This window comes from Schistocerca cancellata, chromosome 10, assembly GCF_023864275.1.
Source record: "Schistocerca cancellata isolate TAMUIC-IGC-003103 chromosome 10, iqSchCanc2.1, whole genome shotgun sequence".
NCBI classification, from domain to species: domain Eukaryota; kingdom Metazoa; phylum Arthropoda; class Insecta; order Orthoptera; family Acrididae; genus Schistocerca; species Schistocerca cancellata.
Genome location: NC_064635.1, coordinates 49,038,231 through 49,057,657, shown reverse-complemented (window position 1 = coordinate 49,057,657; position 19,427 = coordinate 49,038,231). Strand labels below are relative to the sequence as shown.

At 39.4% G+C, this 19,427-nt stretch overlaps 1 protein-coding gene and 1 long non-coding RNA gene across 2 annotated transcripts in view; one reads left to right on the top strand and one right to left on the bottom strand.

Annotated features, from left to right (window-relative positions):
* The window catches only part of LOC126106301 (uncharacterized), a 568,942-nt gene that overhangs the window by 452,728 nt on the left and 96,787 nt on the right, over positions 1–19,427 (bottom strand). The gene's annotated exons all lie outside the window — the stretch shown is intronic.
* LOC126106298 (transmembrane protein 50B) overlaps positions 1–19,427 on the top strand; it is a 596,676-nt gene that overhangs the window by 483,045 nt on the left and 94,204 nt on the right. The window lies entirely within an intron of this gene.

Here is a 19,427-nt window from a genome sequence, read left to right as displayed (position 1 = left end):
TAATAATGAAGATGGCTTTCTGTTGTAAATTAATCAGAATGTTTGAAGTATTATGGTTTTCAGAAGTGTGCACATTCTCAAATCTTCCGATATTAATTTTGTTAGAATATTGTGATAAAGTTATGAATAATATATCCAATAAAAACTAATTATTTCACTTGCTTGTTAATTCCTTCTTTTGCTAACATTTTTAATATATCCCCTCTGTTCTCCATATAGTTATTTTTTCTATGAACTGCACAAGAGTCAGCATTACATCACAGGTCAAGTTCACAAGAACAGGATAGATTATTGTTGAGGCTGCACCCGCCAGTTTGTTGTTGCTTTCAAGACCTCAGGAAATATTTGCCTCTCCCGTCTTTTGTTTCCCTCAAACACCATTTACATCCTTTTTTTCTTTTATTCTCTGTTTATATCTGCCTCCTGTGAGATTCTTCTCCCATTATCTGACATGTATCATTGATAACTCTGCTGTTACAACTTAATAGAGGTTATTGGAAACCTTGTTCTGATATTTCACTGGTAAGTCCCATCTTGCCCTTTCTTGACTTCTTTCTTGTATTTTTGAATGATAAATTAGTCAAATTAATTTCCCACATATTTTACTCTCACTTCTTTTCAGACATAAATTCTAGCTAGCAAAGCAGGTCTGTTATCATTTTGTTTGTATCGCTCATCTTGTTGTGGAGTTGCTGTTCAGCTTACAACTGAATTTTACAAGCTTCCATTGCCAGAGTTGTAATTTACATGTTCCAAAGATTGAGTGGCAACAAGGTGATAATATGCAAAGAAGAAAACTAAAGGTGATGATTTTGAACACATTTAAATGACTTGCCCTTTCATATATGCAGTATCACATTGTTAGCTCCAACAGGCAGAAGACTTACTTTGTCAGTGTCGCACATGTTAGCAATTTTGATTGGGATTAACTTATACTGCAGTGTTCTTTTTTGGCACACCAGAGTAGAAGTGTGCATTGAATTAGCTAACTGAAAAATCTGTGCAATACGCAAGTTTGCTTATATATAAAAACAGACTTCTTAATTTTCCCTTGTGTGAGAACACTTGTACAAGATGTGTCGATTTAAAGTTCTATATTTTCATATTTTACTGTTAGTGTCACTTCTGCGTAATCTTTCATTGATTGTATCAGTACCCATTTGTATTGTGAAATTTCGAATATACTTGGGTGTTGCAATAAAGTAGTATTGTTACTGCCAATTGTAGGCTTAAACTAAATTGTGCTCTTTCAAAATTTTTAAGGACAGTAGGCCTATCCTCATTCAAAACAATCTATCTCTAATTTCATTGTACGATTACATGAGAAATAGGTTACTTTCAGACGCTTACGAACTATATTTTCCTAAGTTAGTGGTACGAGTGGTTTGGACACACAATGTAAGTTGTAACAAATTAGCATTTGTGGTTCACAGTTCAGCCAAAGTGTACATCATCCCTGAATTTCATTCTACATCAATGCAAGTAAACATGTGTTTTTGAGAATTTTCGTAAATTTATTTTAAATTAACTGGGTTTTCGAATTTGCTAACAACTATAATTAACACCAAAATATCTTAGGAAACCAGTAATTTGTACCACCAATTTTTGTGTTGCCTTAATAGAAATCTCATTTTGTGTATCTGCTTATAGGGAATTGGCAACTTTTTAGCTCTACAGATTGAAAGGTAGTCAGCAGGTTCAATTTAAAATCCTTGGTTCACTGTCTTGTAATACATTGCACCAGGCAAAATGCAACCCCACTACGAATGCTGTTCTCGTACACTGGATGAGTTGGTTGACACTCATAAGCAGCTGACAGTCACCCTCACTACTGTCAAATGATTGACAACTGCTATGAATCAATGTGCTGGAAGAGCTCCTGAGAGTTGTGTACCTGTGTTACCTGTACCCGAGGTACCTCAAGTACTATACACTTCTGTGGATTCTGTCTGCTCTGCAGAAAGTGTAGATCTATCGTTCACTGTCCACTTGACGGCAAGTGGTACGTCAATGGTAGATCTAGGCGTTCTATACAGAACTGATGAGGACCCTAAGCAACAAGTTTGAGGTGTTGTCTTTCACTGAAACTGACCCTGTGGGACTCACTACACCTGTTGTGGGGAAACCTGTTTTGTCCAGTGTCAGGAGGCGGCAAACACAAAAGGGTAGGGGTCTAACAATCGCCAGCAGCTCAAATGTATGGCAAATGATGATACACCTTAAGGAGCTGACAGCAAGAATCAGGAAAGAACACCAGGTGCACTCAGTGTGTATGCCTGGGGACCTTACTCAACATATTGAAAAAGACTATTCCAGCAGCCATTGACGAAACAGGGTGCAACCAACTGCAGATTGTGGTGCACATTGGAACAAATGATGCCTTTCATCTGGGCTCCGAAGTGATTCTTAGGTCATTCCAGCTGCTGGCCGAGAAGGTTTAGAGGACCAGTCTTGCACATAGAGTTCAAACGAAGCTCACAATTTGCAGCATTGTCCCCAGAACTGATCATGGCCCTTTGGTTCTTAGTTGAATGGAAGGACTGAACCAGAGACTTCAAAAGCTCTGACAAGCTGGGCTGAAACTTTCTGGACCTGTGCCATAGGGTTGAGAACTGTAGGGTCACCCTTACTAGTTCAGGTGTGCACTACACATCAGAGGCTGCTAGTCAGGTAGCTGACTGTGTGTTGGTTGCACACAATGGTTTTTTAGGTGCGGCAACTCTCCATCCAATCCAGATAACAATAGTGGCAGGAAACCCAGAAGTATCAGTGTAAGATTGAAAGAAATGTCATCCACAAGTGAGAGTATTAAAATCCTAATGGTAAACTGCCGAAGCATTCGCAACAAAGTACCAGAATTTGAAGCACTCGTGAAAAGCATGCAGATGGCATATTTGTTGCTGTAGAAAAATAAAACTCGGATCCATCAATACAGTAACTGAAGCTGCGTGTGAGATGGTTTGGGCAAAACTCGGTATCAGGGGTGGGCACAAAATAATTGGATCCTTCTATTGCCCCTACCAAACTCATTTCCTGATGTAACCAAAGACTTCAGAGAGAACCAGAGTTCACTTATGTGTAAGTTTTCAGTCTTGTTGTAATCATCAGTGGAGACTTTAATCATCCAACAATTAATTGGGAAAATTAGTTTTGTTAGTGGTGGGCATGATAAGACCTCCTGTGAAAATTTACTAAATGCCTCCTCTGAAAACTACCTAGACGAGAGAGATAGGGACCCTATGCTTGATGGAAATTTATTGGATCTAATGGCAACAAATAGACCTCACCTTTTTCAGAATGTCCATGTTGAAACTGCTTTCAGTGACCATGATGCAGTTGTGGCAACAATGATCACCAAAGTACAAAGCACAACTAAAACAAGCAGACAGGTACATCTGTCAAGTAAACTAGATGAAAAATTTAGTATCAGCACAGGTCTGGAGCATGTAGAGGAACTCTGGCTCAAGTTTAAAAGAATAGTTGACCACACGCTGGATAGGTATGTACCCAGGAGAACAGGTCACAATGGGAGAGAACCTCCATGATATACAATCACTGTAAAAAAAACTTCAAAAGACAAGAATATTACTGCATAATATGTGTAAAACAAAGCATAGGGGTATAGATAGACGGTGAATGAAACACGTTTAGCTGTCAAGAGATGTGTGATGCCTTCAATTTCTGCCATAGTAGAATATTGTCAAGACATTTCATAAAATCCAAAGAAATTCTGGTCGTATGTAAAGGCTGTCAGTGGCACCGATGTAGGTGTCCAGTCCCTAGCGAATAAGACAGGAACTGAAACAGAGGATAACAAAGCAATAGCTGAAATGCTTAACTCTGTTTTCAAATGTTCCTTTACAAAGTAAAACCCAGGAGAATTGCCCTAATTTAATCCTCATGCCACTGAAAAGATGAATGAAATAAGTATTAGTGTGAGTGGCATTGAGAAACAGCTGAAATCGTTAACACTGAACAAAACTCCAGGGGCCGATGGAATCCCTGTCAGATTCTACACCAAATTTGTGGCTGAGTTGGCCCCTCTTCTCACTATAATCTATCATGGATCCCTGAAACAAAAAAACTGTGCCCAGTTCCTGGGAAAAGCCCAAGTCCCACCCGTCTACAAGAAGGGTAGAAGAAGTGATCCATGATACTATCATCAAATATCCTTGACATCGATTTGTTGTAGAATCTTAGAAAATATTCCGAGCTCAAACATAATGAGGTATCTTGAACAGAATTACCTCCTCAATGCCAAGCAGCAACGTTTTCAAAAAACATTGGTCATATGAAACCAAACTTGCACTTTTCTGACATGACATACTGAAAGCTTTCGATCGAGGCAACCAGATAGATGCAGTGTTTCTTGATTTCTGGAAAGCATTTAACTCTGTACCACACCTACACTTATTATCAAAAGTAGGATCACACGGGGGTATCAAGTGATATTGGAGACTGGATCAAGGACTTTTCATTAGGGAGGACACAGCATGTTACCTCGGATGGAGAGTCATCGCCATATGTAGAAGTAGCTCCAGTTTGCCCCAGGGAAGCATGTTGGGACCCTTGCTCTTCATGTTGTGTATTAATGACCTTGCAGACAATATTATGCAGACAATATTAAAAGTAAGATGAGGATTTTTGCAGGTGATGGAGTTATCTATAATGATGTACTGAGAGAATCTGCATAAATATTGATGAAGATTGCAACATGATTCAGAGATTAGCAACTTGTTCTAAATGTTCAGAAACCTAAAATTTTGCACTTCACAAAATGAAAAAATGTAGAATCCTGTGACTATAATATCAACGAGTCGCTGTTGGAACTGGCGAATTCTTACAATCACCTGGGTGTAACACTTTGTAGGGATATGAAATGAAATGATCACATAGGTTCAGTTGTGGGTGATGCAGGTGGTAGACTTCGGTTTGTTGGTGGAATACTGGTGAAGTGCAGTCAGTCTACAAAAGAGATTGCCTACAAATCACAAGTGCAACCCATCCTAGAATGTTGCTGAAGTGTGTGGGATCCATACCAGATAGGACTAACTTGAACATATACAGAAAAGGGCAGCACAAAATTAATGGTCACAGCTTTCTATAATTTGTGGGAGAGTGTCACACAGACACTGAAGGAACTGAAATGGCAGAGTCTTGAAGATAGACGTAAACTACCCTGGGAAAATAGTCATTCTTCCCACACTGCATATGTGAATGGAACAGGTAGAAATCCTAACAACTGGTACAATGTGATGTACCTTCTGCGAGGCACCTCACAGTGGTTTGCAGCGTATAGATGTAGATGTTGATAAGGTCTTTCTCACAACCAGCTCGTCATTCTTGTGAATTTTAAGCTGTCAGTGTATATGAGAAGAATGTTTTCCATGAATAATGATATTCATCAAACTATTCAGTTTAGCATGAAATAAGGCTACAGTCAAGTTTCTTAAAGTTACCACTGTTCTCATAGAACATTATTCTATTGCCACCTAGATTATTTTTGTTATAAATGAAAATTAATTAAAACCCTCAGCTGCAGACAGGTGTTGTTGCCCTACCTTGGTGGGGACAGCTGAAAATGTGTGCCCCAACCAGGACCCGAAACCAGGATCTCCTGCTTACATGGCAGACGCTTTATACATCTGAGCCACCGAGGCCACAGATGAATAGTGCGACTGCAGGGACTTATCCCTTGCACGCTTCCTGTGAGACCCACATTCCCAACTGTCCACTATCTACATACGTAATGTTCCTAGTAGATACTTTGCCCATCCACTCGTTACTTGTGCCCACTTAAGTTGACGATTCAGTTGTCCCCATCAAGGTATGTCAACAATACCTGTCGGCAGCTGAGGGTTCCAATTAATTATCATTTATTCTAGAGAAGCCGCACCTGAAGTAGTCATCCTTGGCCATTTGGTCAGTACTGCCTTCTTTAGACCTACAGCACAATGAATTGAAATCATTAAGAAACTACCTCAGGCTCAAGGCTTCCACAAATTATGATGTTTTCTCAGGACGATTAACTCCTTCGTCAACATCTCCCTAACGCAGCTGCCACTCGGACAGCTCAGACTAATGTACCAACAGCAAAGAATGCAGCTTGAATATGCAATATTGAGTGGACTCCATAAATATAACATGCTTTCATCAAAATCCACAACTGTATGACACCTTTCACAACCTCATCCCACCCATGATCTAAATCACAGCTGACAGTAAAGTCGAATGCAAGCATTTTTACCATCAGAGCAGTGCTGTGGCTGGAAGTGGCAGGTGTACAACAACCACTATTTTTCTGACAGACTTTCAGTGCAGAGGTCAGTCTACGACAGAGAATTGTTCACACCATGTGAAGTAGTCTGTCAGTTTAAAGACAATGTCGAGGACAGACATCTCATCATTTACACAGAGTACTTGCCTTTGACAGACTCTATATGCAACCCATCAAAAGACTCCTGTCCCCAATAGTTCCAGCATCTGTACTACAATGCACAATTCACAACAGATGTCAGACACCTTCACAGAGCGTACAGCATCATTGAAGACTTTCTATTGAGAATAAAAGCCCTTTCCACACATACTGATTATGACTATCCTCACACTTGTAAAATGAGTTAAACAACACATCCCATGGCTTAGAATACCACCACCACAGGCACACAGCCCACCAAAAGCTTTTGTTCATAAAGCTCCGGCAGAGTGTGACTGTGTCATGTTACAGGCTACACTACTCGACCTGCTCTGCAGGTGCCTTACTTCAACTCACACAAAGTCATCAAATAAGATTACAAATACTTCAATATATTGCTCCATATGAAGCTCACCATTATGGCTGTCAACCACATTAAACATGCGTAAATCTTGTGCAACATTGCTCATACCAATGAAGTAGAAGCCGTTCAGACCAATGCCACCATTCACGTCATTTCAGAACGGGACTATGCGTCACCCACTCCAAACACCTGCACCACATTTGTGGTACAACTCAATTTACAGCAGTTTGTGCTGGATGATATCCAGTTCAAGCTGCAGATAACTTCCTCATTGTTGAAGGGAAGCACAAGTTACGCAAAGTCAACAAAGGCTTTATCTCCAGTCAGTTTACTCACAGTTATAAACTCCACAGTGATGGAGATTCAGCTGCAATTACACCTAGTTTATCGACTGAGGGTTTTGTCACGATTACAGCCCACAGAACACTACAATCACCTACCATTCCTTCGGATGATAATGTTGCTGCTCCTCCACCTTGCCGCATGCACGTATGAGCTCTGTACCAACACAAACAATCGCAGATCATTCCCACTGTGGCTGTCACACTGGCCTCTGCCCCACATCAGGCAACACCACCTATATTCAATGTGGTGAGGTCAATGTCATTGAGCTCTCTCCCCTAACACACAAAGAAACGGTGAAGCCATGTCACGCATTGCAGCCAGCCGTGGCACGGCTGGTCACACGCACCAGTGCAGAGAGGTTAACAGCACTGATGGCTCTTGACTGTCTCCTTCCCCAATGCTCTGCACTCCCAGGGTTGAGGGGTGGGGGTGGGGGGGGGGTGGGGGGTGCTGTGCAGAGTTCACCAGCTATAGCAGCAGTGGAGGAGATAAGATTCTTTGACCAGTGTGGCTGCAGGCACAAGTGGAATATCTCAAGAGGAGAGTAGTGTACTCTGAGCTTTAGGCCTGTTAAACTTTTATGAGATTGTACCACTGTAAATAATAAAGTGTATTTTAACTGCAACCATGCTATTATTAGTCATTGTCTTAATCATTTCGCAGGTTAAAATCGACTCCCTGGTAGTTTTCCAATTCTTTTACTTATGTGATGCACTCCGAACATCAGAAATTGAGCATCGTGGTCTGAGAGGCCATTCCATTACCTATGGGAATTACACTAGAACTTTGCAGTCTTGATACACCTTAAAAAAGTTGTCAACAGCAGTGTTGCTTGTTTCCATAACTCTTGTTGCAAATCATATGAGGGGAGCCAGATTATATGAAATGCCAAGGGACTCAGTTATAACCCTAGAATAGGTATGCTCTTAAAAAATTAAATCTAAATCTCCACTTAATATTACCTCATTCTGCTTAATAATCAAGAAATTTGATAATGCACAATGTTGTTTCATGAATAATTGAAAATTTCCAGATGGGACTCCGTATATTGACTATTGTTATTGACATTTCATGAAAATGTACTTCTGCATCACAATTTTCAGGATGCTGATCACTGCAAAATCAACAAGTGTCATTGTTTTTATATCCCATCCTAACTTAAATAGCTACTCCTCCTTTCACTATACCTAATATGCAGCAACTGGATGCTACATTATATCCATCCATATTCAGCATACCTCTGTCTATTATCAAATTATATTCAGAAAAACATATATCTTCATGACTTGCAGGCTGCAGTTCATCTACAGAAATCAGAAGTTCACTGGTTTTAGTTTTTAGCCTTGTAATATTTTGTTGCAATCTGTGTATTTTAACCTTCCTTTTGTCTTCACATTTTTAAACTCTTAATTTTCACGTACATTTAATTATTTTAATACAGATAACCTTAACTCTGAATTAGTGTAAAAAAGTGTTGCTGTCATGACAATGACTACAGGAATATGCCCATGAGGTTTGGTGTCCTCCGCTTGAAGATTCTGCTATCATCCTTTTCCTATTACTGGCAAAATAATTTAATTGGATGGATAAATAAAAAGTCTAATTACCAAGTGGTGGCACACACATAAAAGAAGGTTACAATTAGGCATGCTTTATGAGCCAGTGGCTCCTTCTTCAGGCAGAAGGGTTGAAGGGAAAGGAAGAGAGGTGAAGGAAAATGGTTGGAGAGGTCTAGGAAAAGGGGTAGATTTCAGGAAAGTCACCCAGAACTGCAGGTCAGGTGAGACTTATCAAACAGGATGAGAAGGAAAGACTTTCCTTCCCATCCCTTGCTGTAAGTTTCACCTGACCGCAGTTGTGGGTGACTTTCCCGAAATCTACCCATTTTTCCTAGACCTCTCCAGTCCTTTTCCTTCATCCCTTGCCTTCCCCTTCAACCCTTCTGGCTGAAAAAGGAGCCACTGGCTCTTGATGCTTGCATAATTATAACCTTCTTTTAAGTTTGTGCTGCCACCACTTGGTGAGTAGATTTTTTATTTATCTATCCTATTAAATTATTTTTTCCTATTACTGTTTAGATATACACAGGCAGGTCACTTATGTTTGACATCACTGTATAATAACTACTTACAGACAGCATGTGGCAGCACTAGCAGTGGAGGGTATATAAAGTATGTCATGTGGGGGTGGGTGGGGGGGGGGGGGGGGGGGAAGGCAATGTGGGAAATAGTACAGTCATTGTCGTGCTACAGAAACAGAGCGAGTTATTTGATACAAAATGGCATGATCATTGGCATTCAGGCCAATGGTGGAAGCATGTCCAAAGCTGCTAAGTTTATAAACTTTCACGTGCCACCACAGTTAACGTATACTGTGCATAGCATTATGTACCATCTACAAATCAAGCATGAATGTTTATACTTTACATATGACCAGCAGTGAACCTTCAAACAAGTATTTATCACTACAAGTAATTTTAGTAGACTGGAATACTAATCTCACATTTGGCAGTTCTCCATGTAGAATACAGGGTATAAACCTGTCTTTGCGTTTTCTAAAAACTAACACCACTTTAAACCTTCTTGGTACTTATTTTGAATTGACAAATTGATACATAGTTGTTGTAATTGTGAATTTCATAATTTATTGTGCAAAATAATCTTTTATATTTGATCCAATAACGCAAAATACAAAATATTGATTTCCTTCTTAGTTACAAATTTGCTTTTGTGGATGACATATTCATGAATTCCAGACATATTCCTTGATATCCTCATTAAGCTGTTTTTTTGATGAAGTTAACAGATTTTGACAAAATATGAAAATATAATATCTATTTACAATACATTTTGTAGGCTCGTAATTAAAAATGTTTCCATTGCTGTGGTTTTACATGTAATAAATCACCAAATTAGCACATACAATTATTATCTTGGATTTCATAATTTTCTGTACAAACGAGTATTTTAATGGTGGATCAAATATTGCAAAACCAATAATGTTGATTTTCTTCTTAATTAAAATTTGGATTTCGTAGCTAACATTTCCTTAAGTTCCAAATGTATTGCTTAGTTTGATGTTAAGTTGTTTTTGTGAAACATACAGGTTATATCAAAATATGAAAACATGCTGTTTGTTTACAATTTTTCTTGATAAATTACTTCTAAATACTACTCTGTTACTTAGTTAGCTACTCAAAGCTTCATAGGTTTCATTAACATTGCATTCTGCCCTGTAGTGTGTGACAATATGCATTTGTAAAATATACAGAGTTGGGAGATATTTGGTATTTGGGTTGTATACTAATATGTAGTGCTGTAATATTCAGTTGATCCACCCTGTTTGTCCCATTACAATGGCAAAATGGCGTTACCAAAGTCGGTCCAAGGCTGTTGTGGTGCACCATGGGCCATACACGACAGTGGTGAACAATGGCTACGGACATGCATATGGGCAAACAGATGTGCAACTGACTGTCAAGATGAAGCAAGGGGCTACCAACAGTGTCTCCTCATGAACGTCCAGCAAACATTGCTGCATATGAGCCTCCACAGCAGGCACCTGGTTCAAGCATTTACACCAACTCCTATTTATCAGCAATGATGACTGGAATTTGCACACCAATACCACAACTGGATGCCCACTGAGTGAGTGGCAACAGGTGGCCTTTCAGATGAATCACGTTTTATGCTCCATCGAATTGAAAGCAAACACCCTGGAACAATTATCAGAAAGATCCAGGATGCAGGAGGGAGTGTTAGGGTCTAGGGAATGTTTTCATGGCATTCCCTTGGTGATCTCGTCATTCTGGAAGGCATAATGGATCAAACCAAGCATGTGTCTATACTTGGGGACCATATCCACCCCTACATCCAGTTTGTTTTTCCTTAGCATGGTGGCCTCTACCAGCAGAACAATGCAACATGTCACACAGCTCACAGTGTACGTGCTTAGTTTGCAGGGCATCAGCATGAGTGTACTGTACTCCGACAGCCACCAGACTCTCTGGAATTAAACCCAATTGAGAGTGTGGGACCACCTCAATTGGGCTCTTCCTGCCATGGATCCTCAGCCAAGAAATCTAGCACAGCTAGCTACGGAACTTGAGTAGATATTGCTTTACATCCCTGTTAGTACCTTCCAGAAATCATTGACTCATTTCCTGCACATCTCACAGCAGTCCCCACTGCAAAAGGTGGTTATTCAGGCTTTTGGCAGGAGGTCACATTAATGTGACTAGACAGTGTAGGCCATGCCTTGTAAAAACCCCACTTGTCAATAGCATCAACAGAAAATAAACCTATGTTCGACCCAGAACCTGACAGAAGTTATTGATCTATCTCACAGAGCTGGTCAACTGTGGTCAGTCAAAATGCCTCAGAACAAGAAACATTTCAGCATTTGTACAGGTTGTCGCTGAAGCTATATTTAGCAGGTGACTCTTGATACTGTAACCATTGTCCCTGAGAATACTGCTTCCTGTCTACCCATTATTGCACTGCATTCATCTTCTCCAAAATATTTATGCAAATAACTTACATCCTCTATCACTTGGGTACGACTGGCACTTGGGTTATAAAAAATTGTGCAATCCCCAGTTGTTCCCGTAGCAACTGGTCTACACCTCTTCCATGACTACTAACTATTAGGACTTTCCTCCTCTTTGCTACTTTTTCCTGAAATTGCTGCTTTGCCTGCTGTGATTAGCCCACACCTACACGTATGGTTACTTTCTTATCAAGCTAAGGTAGCAGGACAAACTATTTTGGGTACCAGTGAGAAAGCTCTCTCATACTGTTCTCTTTCTGTAGCCTTTCTTTCCTGCTAGCATTTCCAACTGCTAGTTACTGTCCTTAACCTTTCCATTTCTTTTATAGCACTGAAAGTCATGTCTTAAAGGTCCTAATTATTCCCACCAGCTCAACTTTTTTTTCTGCCCCGTGCACAGACTGCAATATTATGAAAGAATCTCAAGAACTAACTTGCCTATGTCACCATGTTTTGCAAACATCTACATCTACATCATGAATGTCTGTATGTCCTACTTCAAGCTTTCTGCACCATTACCGCACTTTGCTGTCACTCATGAAAGTTTCAACTACATCTACAGGGTGTTACAAAAAGGTACGGCCAAACTTTCAGGAAACATTCCTCACACACAAATAAAGAAAAGATGTTATGTGGACATGTGTCCGGAAACGCTTAATTTCCATGCTAGAGCTCATTTTAGTTTTGTCAGTACGTACTGCACTTTCTCGATTCACCGCCAGTTCGCCCAATTGAAGGAAGGTGCTTGTGTTGACTTGCGACTCTTTGCTCTACAGTACTAGCATCAAGCACATCAGTATGTAGCATTAACAGGTTAGTGTTCAACACAAATGTGGTTTTGCAGTCAGTGCAATGTTTACAAATGCGGAGTTGGCAGATGCCCATTTGATGTATGGATTAGCACAGGGCAGTAGCCGTGGTGCAGTATGTTTATATCGAGACAGATTTCCAGAATGAAGGTGTCCCGACAGGAAGACGTTGGAAGCAACTGATCAGCGTCTTCGGGAGCACGGAACATTCCAGCCTATGACTCGCGACTGGGGAAGACCTAGAACGACGACGACACCTGCAATGGACGAGGCAATTCTTCGTCCAGTTGACGATAACCCTAATGTCAGCGTCAGAGACGTTGCTGCTGTACAATGTAACATTGACCATGTCACTGTATGGAGAGTGCTACTGGAGAACCAGTTGTTTCCGTACCACGTACAGTGTGTGCAGGCGCTATCAGCAGCTGATTGGCCTCCACGGGTACACTCACTACCATAATCATTTGTCAGGACATTATCACGACATTTTATAACACTGTGTAAGTGAACGAAGTCTTGTTTTAGCACTGTGCATTGCTTTTCGTGCTAATGACAATCTTAATCTGGAGTAATAAATGTCATTTTTCCTCCAGGTATTGTAATTATGAACATCATTGTTCCTTTTGAACTGTAGTGGATTATTTACAACAAACTTTATGATGGAATAAATATACTGTGAACCAGTAGTCAGAATGAACTTAAAGAGATGTCTACTAGGTGATTGTGGGTGAGCACTACATACTTTTTCTTGCAGTGCATTTCTGTGGAATGAAGACTCTTTCCTGAAGATGAGTTAACCCAGAACATTATTCCATTTGACATTATTGAATGAAAATTTGCAAAAGTATGTCATCTTACTGATTTGGCTCTCCCAAAAATTTGCAATGGTTCTACATGCAAATGTGGCTGAACTAAGTGGTTTTAAGAGTTTCAAAATGTGCTTTTTCCAATTTAAATTCTCATCAATATGGACACCTAAGAATATTGAAGTTTCCACCCTATTTATTATTTTCTCACCACGTGTTACACTTTCCACTGGTGTAGTGCCCCTAGATGAGCAGAACCAAACACGTTGTGTCTTTTTTTACATGGAGGGTGAGACCATTTGCAGAAAACTATTCAATGATACTTTTGATAATTTTTTTTACCATCTGTTGCTGTATTTATCTTTTTAAATTTGTGTTTATTTTTATCAGAACTGGCAATTCTGCCTTATAATATATGAGAATATAATTGTATCAAACAATGGAAAATCCTTACACAACCCCACCTCCCAATCCCTTACCTCGTGGTCCAAACCCCTGTAATAGACCTAGATGCAAGACCTGTCCCATACATCCTCCCATCACCACTTACTCCAGTCCATTCACTAGCATCAACTATCCCATCATAGGCAGCGCTACCTGTGAAACCAGGCATGTGTTCTACAATTTAAGCTGTAACCACTGTGGCGCATTCTATGTGGGCATGACAACCAACAAGCATGAATGGCCACCAACGGACTGTGGCCAAGAAACAGCTGGATCACCCAGTTGCTGAGTATTTTAATGGCTGCTTACCACGTGTTACATCTGGATCATTCCAAGCAACACCGGCTTTTCTAAACAGTGCATGTGGGAACTCTCCTTGTATAATATCCTATGTTCCTGTAACCTCCCCCGTCCTCAATCTTTGTTATTCATTGTCCTACACCTTCCTACTGCCTTCCCTGTTCACACATCAGCACCACACAGCCCCATACTACACTGATACACCCACAGTCTTTATTCTCTCCGTCGTGCCTATCTATGACACAATGTATCTGTCTGCAGTTCATGGTGTCACGGTCACATTCGCACTTCCCGAGTACGGGGTCCCGGGTTTGATTCCTGGCGGGGTCAGGGATTTTTGCCTGCCTTGAGATGAGTGGGTGTTTGTGTTGTCCTTATCGTTTCATCATCATTTATGAAAGTGGCGAGTTTGGACTGAGTAAAGGTTGGGAATTTGTACCTGTGTTGATAACCGTGCAGTTGAGCGCACCACAATACGAAACATCATCATCATCATCAACAACGTATCAGCATCACCAATCTTTCATTTTCGTAATATTCCAACTATAGAATACTAATCTGTATAAACAGTGATATAAAGCTAAAGACGTCAAAGCAGCTTCACCCATTGAATACGTTAAGATTTCATGATCTATATTGTGGATCAGTGGCGTACATACAGGAGACCCCAGTTCGATTCCTGGCCTTGGTTCGTATTTTCACTCACCGTTTCAGTCTTTATACATGAAATCGTATCTGTACGAGATCAGTAAAGTCTCTGAAAACTGTTGCCATTTGATTAGCAGAGTACTGATTGCAACCCCTGCTCCAAATCCATAAGTATCTGTCTGCCAACAACATTCTTAGTGCTGTGCTTGGACCTTTCTTTTTCATAAAAAATATGTGAATTCCTAAGGGACCAAACTTCTGAGGTCGTTGGTCCCTAGACTTACACACTACTTCAACTAACTTATGCTAAGAACAAGACACACACCCATGCCTGAGAGAGGACTCAAACCACCTGTAGGAGGGGCCACACAGTACATGATACGACACCTCAGATAATGCATCCACATTACTCAGCCTATGTAACAATGACAGCTGAAGTACCTCACTTAAGCTCCTTGGCATTCATTGGCACTAACTATGTACACACAAAGTTAGCCCAAGTCACATATTTGCTAAGTAAACTTATAACTTGTGTGACTGACAAGCTATTGCTGAACACTTATGCCTTTTTGCACAGCCACCTCATTTATGCAATGCTGTTAAGAGGTGAAAATAATATTTATTTGGCAGAAAAATGACATGTCGTGCATTGCAGAGTAAAAAACTATGCATCATGTATGGAAAACTTACAAAAGAGCTCAAAATACTGGCACATTCCTCTTTTTCTCAGCTGCTTGGTGCATACCAAGGAAACCCAAGACAGCCATGAATTGTGAAAGATCATGCATAAGTATGACCCATGTCAAAGGTAGATGATTTACATCCCAGTCACAAGAAATAAAAAACCTAAAATAATTACACATACACAGGTACACAATTATTTAATATGCCACAAGCTTCAGCACACAACGTGTCCTATGTGACAGAATTTAAAATATGTTATATAAATGATCTATTCTACTAAAATTGCTGATGATGTGAACAGTACATTATTTGAGCTATTCTTAAAATGTTTATTATGTCATACTTTTCTGTGCTGTATTTTCATACTGCATTTCTACTGAATGAGTAACATGTTTAAAGCATATTTCATTTATATCTATTAAATGATTGTCTCAGCATGTGTACTGCCACACACATATTGCTCCTACTTTTTTCATTCTGCACAACGTATTTATATTTACTGGTTGTTACATATGTCTAGTATAATCCATTTATATTTCTGTAACATATTCAAAATGTGACTTATTAAGCTGCTACACAATGTGTGTAAAATAATATCAGGTGCATGTAAAATGCTTAAAGACGGATCAATCAATCAAATACCAAGTTATGCAGTGGTTTGATTATTCCACTACAAGCTATTTCTGGACATATCATGAGATTGTACAGCCGTCCCCTGGAGAAACATAGGTGCTATTCGTTGCTCTTGTAGGGATTAACGTTTTGAACAAAAATCTAAAAATCCGTACAACAGTAGGTCCGTTCGAGAGACGATTAGATCACGGATCTACGTTCTGCCACAAGATTCTCCCAGTCCCAGTTGACCTTGACTAGCCATAGCCTATTCCACCGAGATCCAGTGGATAATCAGGAGTTCAGAACCATCTGGACCGCTCACAGGAATTTCTGCCGACAATTCCAAAGACAACGGCCACAAAGCTAATATGTACTTTACGGTGAGGCAGCTCTCCTTGAGTATTTATTTATTTTGTGTTACATAGATCCATATGGGAACATATCCCTACAACAAGTCAAGGTTTTTAAAGATTATTGTTTTGTGCACAGATACATTGATCTTATCATTAGATTAAAGAAACTGTGAAGTTTAGCATATACCCTTACAGGACATCTGAAAGAATATACAGTCATACATACATTTGGGTATTGTTCTTAAGTTATACAGGCGCCATACACAGGCATACATAAATTTGAGTATGATTAATTAATTTTAGAGGCCACACAATAAGGTTTAAGCACAAACAAGAGATTCTATGCATTTTTGCTAAGAAATTCATCAATACTGTAACAAGATTCATCTAAAAGGAACTGCTTCAGTTTTTCTTTAAACTTTGGCATGTTTCCAACCAGTTCTTTAATGTGCGGTGGGACGGCATTAAAAATCGTGGTGCCACTATTTAAAACCCCTTTCTGGTCCATGCTTTATCGTTTTTAGCTCATAATGGATATCCAGTTTTCTTCGGGTGTTATAACTGTGGTACGAGGTGTTGATTTTGAATAAGTTGCTATTTTTTTAAACAAAGCACATCAGGGAAAAAATATATTGTGCAGGTGTTGTAAGGATTTGTAGAGCTCTAAACAGATCCCTGCACGAATGCCTAGGATGTAATCCACACACAATTCTTATTGCTCGCTTCTGTGCATAAGGAACGTCAAACGAAATGTGGCTGCCTTGGATGGGAGCTGTCGAGTGAATTTAAATATATTCACTTCGCATGTTTTATTTGTTGTAATGACTTATTTTAATTCTCTGATTTGATTAGTAGTAATGCAAGCATAAATCACTTGCAGAACGTTGCAGTTATTTTTGAAAAAGTTGTGCTTCTACAAATCTGATTTTTCCCGTGGTTATGTACATATTTAACTGAAATAGCCTATACTTTTCCGTGGAGCATGTCAATTTATTTGAAACAAAACGTTTCATTTCACATCTTTGCCTAGTTTCAACTGTTCATTCAGCCTTGAGTCTCCATTTTCGTATCATCGTACTTACAGCATTAACAGATCATATACAATACCATGATAAAGAATGATTCACGAGAGAATACTCTAGGAAAACTGGGAATCGGAAAATCACAATGAAAAGCATAACACCAAATAGGGCTACCTCATCGTGAATCTGGCTGTAGCCTACGGATGCATTTTGTAAGTATGATTACTGATATGTTTTTTTTGTAGTGTGGTTTACAAAATTAGATATTAATGCTGTATTCTCTAATGTTTTATTTCTTGTATGACATGTGATGTTTCTACGATCTGTTACTGCTTTATGCACGAACACTGATACACTTTTACTTGAAAATGGCTGCGCAGTAGAAATTGGTCAGTAACACGGAATGAAACACTGCCTTCACAAGAAATATTTCGATATATACATGTTACCTTCTCTAGGCTTCTCGTTACTTCTTAACTACAGTCGTTTACACCTTAAATTTATAGAATTCCATTCTTTGGTAAATTATGGATTGACAGCATATAGTGTTTTATTGTCATAATCATTATCTTAGAAAACAACCATGAGATGATGAGAGCAATGACCGGTTCTTGGCACTGCCTATACACTAAGAACATCTAAGCCTGTCTGGAAATAACAGCAATTAACGGAATACTCCTAATAAAGAAAAAAAAATATCTTTCTAACAAGGAATTCAAATGTACAACTTAACAACATAAATGAAACACATTTTGTTTTCCTTTTTTACCGAGAATCGTACAGTCTGTTTGCTTCATAACTATCTGTTAAAACATATCTTTATTCTCATACATGATTGAAGAGATACGAAATTAGCAAGTGCAAAACTAAGCAGTCATGCAAATTGGATGTGTGAGAATGTTTTTTGTATGCAGGCTACGCGGTCTGCAACCATCTCAATGTTTTTCTTTGTTACCCGTGTGTGGAGGGTGAATACACACAAAGTCATTGTCTATCGTGATATCTGTTATACCTTAATGCACATATTGCGTACATCAAGATATGAATACCTTTTCGAAAATTGATTGCGAGAGTCAAAAGAGAGGTAATATTACAGGGAAATTGTGCGTTTTAAATATTGTTCCGACCTGTTGAAAGTGATCTCCACTTGTACAACTTTGTAACTATTTTATATGTATTATATGCGTACAAGGATGGAATTTGTGCCTCCCAAATCAAGCGACAGAACTAGACTGAAGGTAATAAGTTCATCCATCGATGTGGAATTTTCAGTGCAACTAAGCATGTCATTTTATTACCATGCATAACTGGACTTATAATATGTTTTATGTAAAATATGGCAATGTAGCTTGGAAAGAATGAAATCGAATGTAATGTTGGAGGATGTTTCGCTTTCTGAAAATACAAAACGTGGGTTCGAGTAACAGAAAGATAACAAAGATGTCAGGACGATCACGGCACCGCGCATGCGCAGTAAGACCATTTGCAAACAGTCATGATATATCACAACACCTTTAATCGAACGAACCGAATAACGCCAGCAAGAATGATTTCATTTGAGGTCATTTCGAAAATTTTTCAGTAATTTCCGACTGCGCTTGACGGTTGAAAGTTGTGCGCTGCTGATGCCCGTTGTAAGGTTGGCGGCATTGAAGCAAAGATGAGTCACTGATTTCCGCCAAGGCGGAGCGCGCAGTTCTAGTTAGACGTCAGTCTTGGTGTAGCAGTCGTCACTGTTATTTGGCTGAGTAGCAGCGGACGAATAATGGGTAAGTCACATAAAGTGTAGATAGGTTTAGGGAAAGAGGACGAGCTGTTAGACTACTCAAATAATGCAATGGAACGCGTCGTGTATCATTTCGCATGAATCTACTTGCGCAGCAATTTGTTCATGCTGTCGGGGTTTCTAAGTAAATCTTCGTAGCAAATTTATTATTCGTCTGTTACTATCTGTTTAAATTAGGTTAGCCTTACATGACATAGAAAATAGGGATTGAATTGTCATTAGTATGGTATCATTCGATGTTGGTGTAAGATATTTTGTGTTATATACTAAATACCATATCAGACTTCG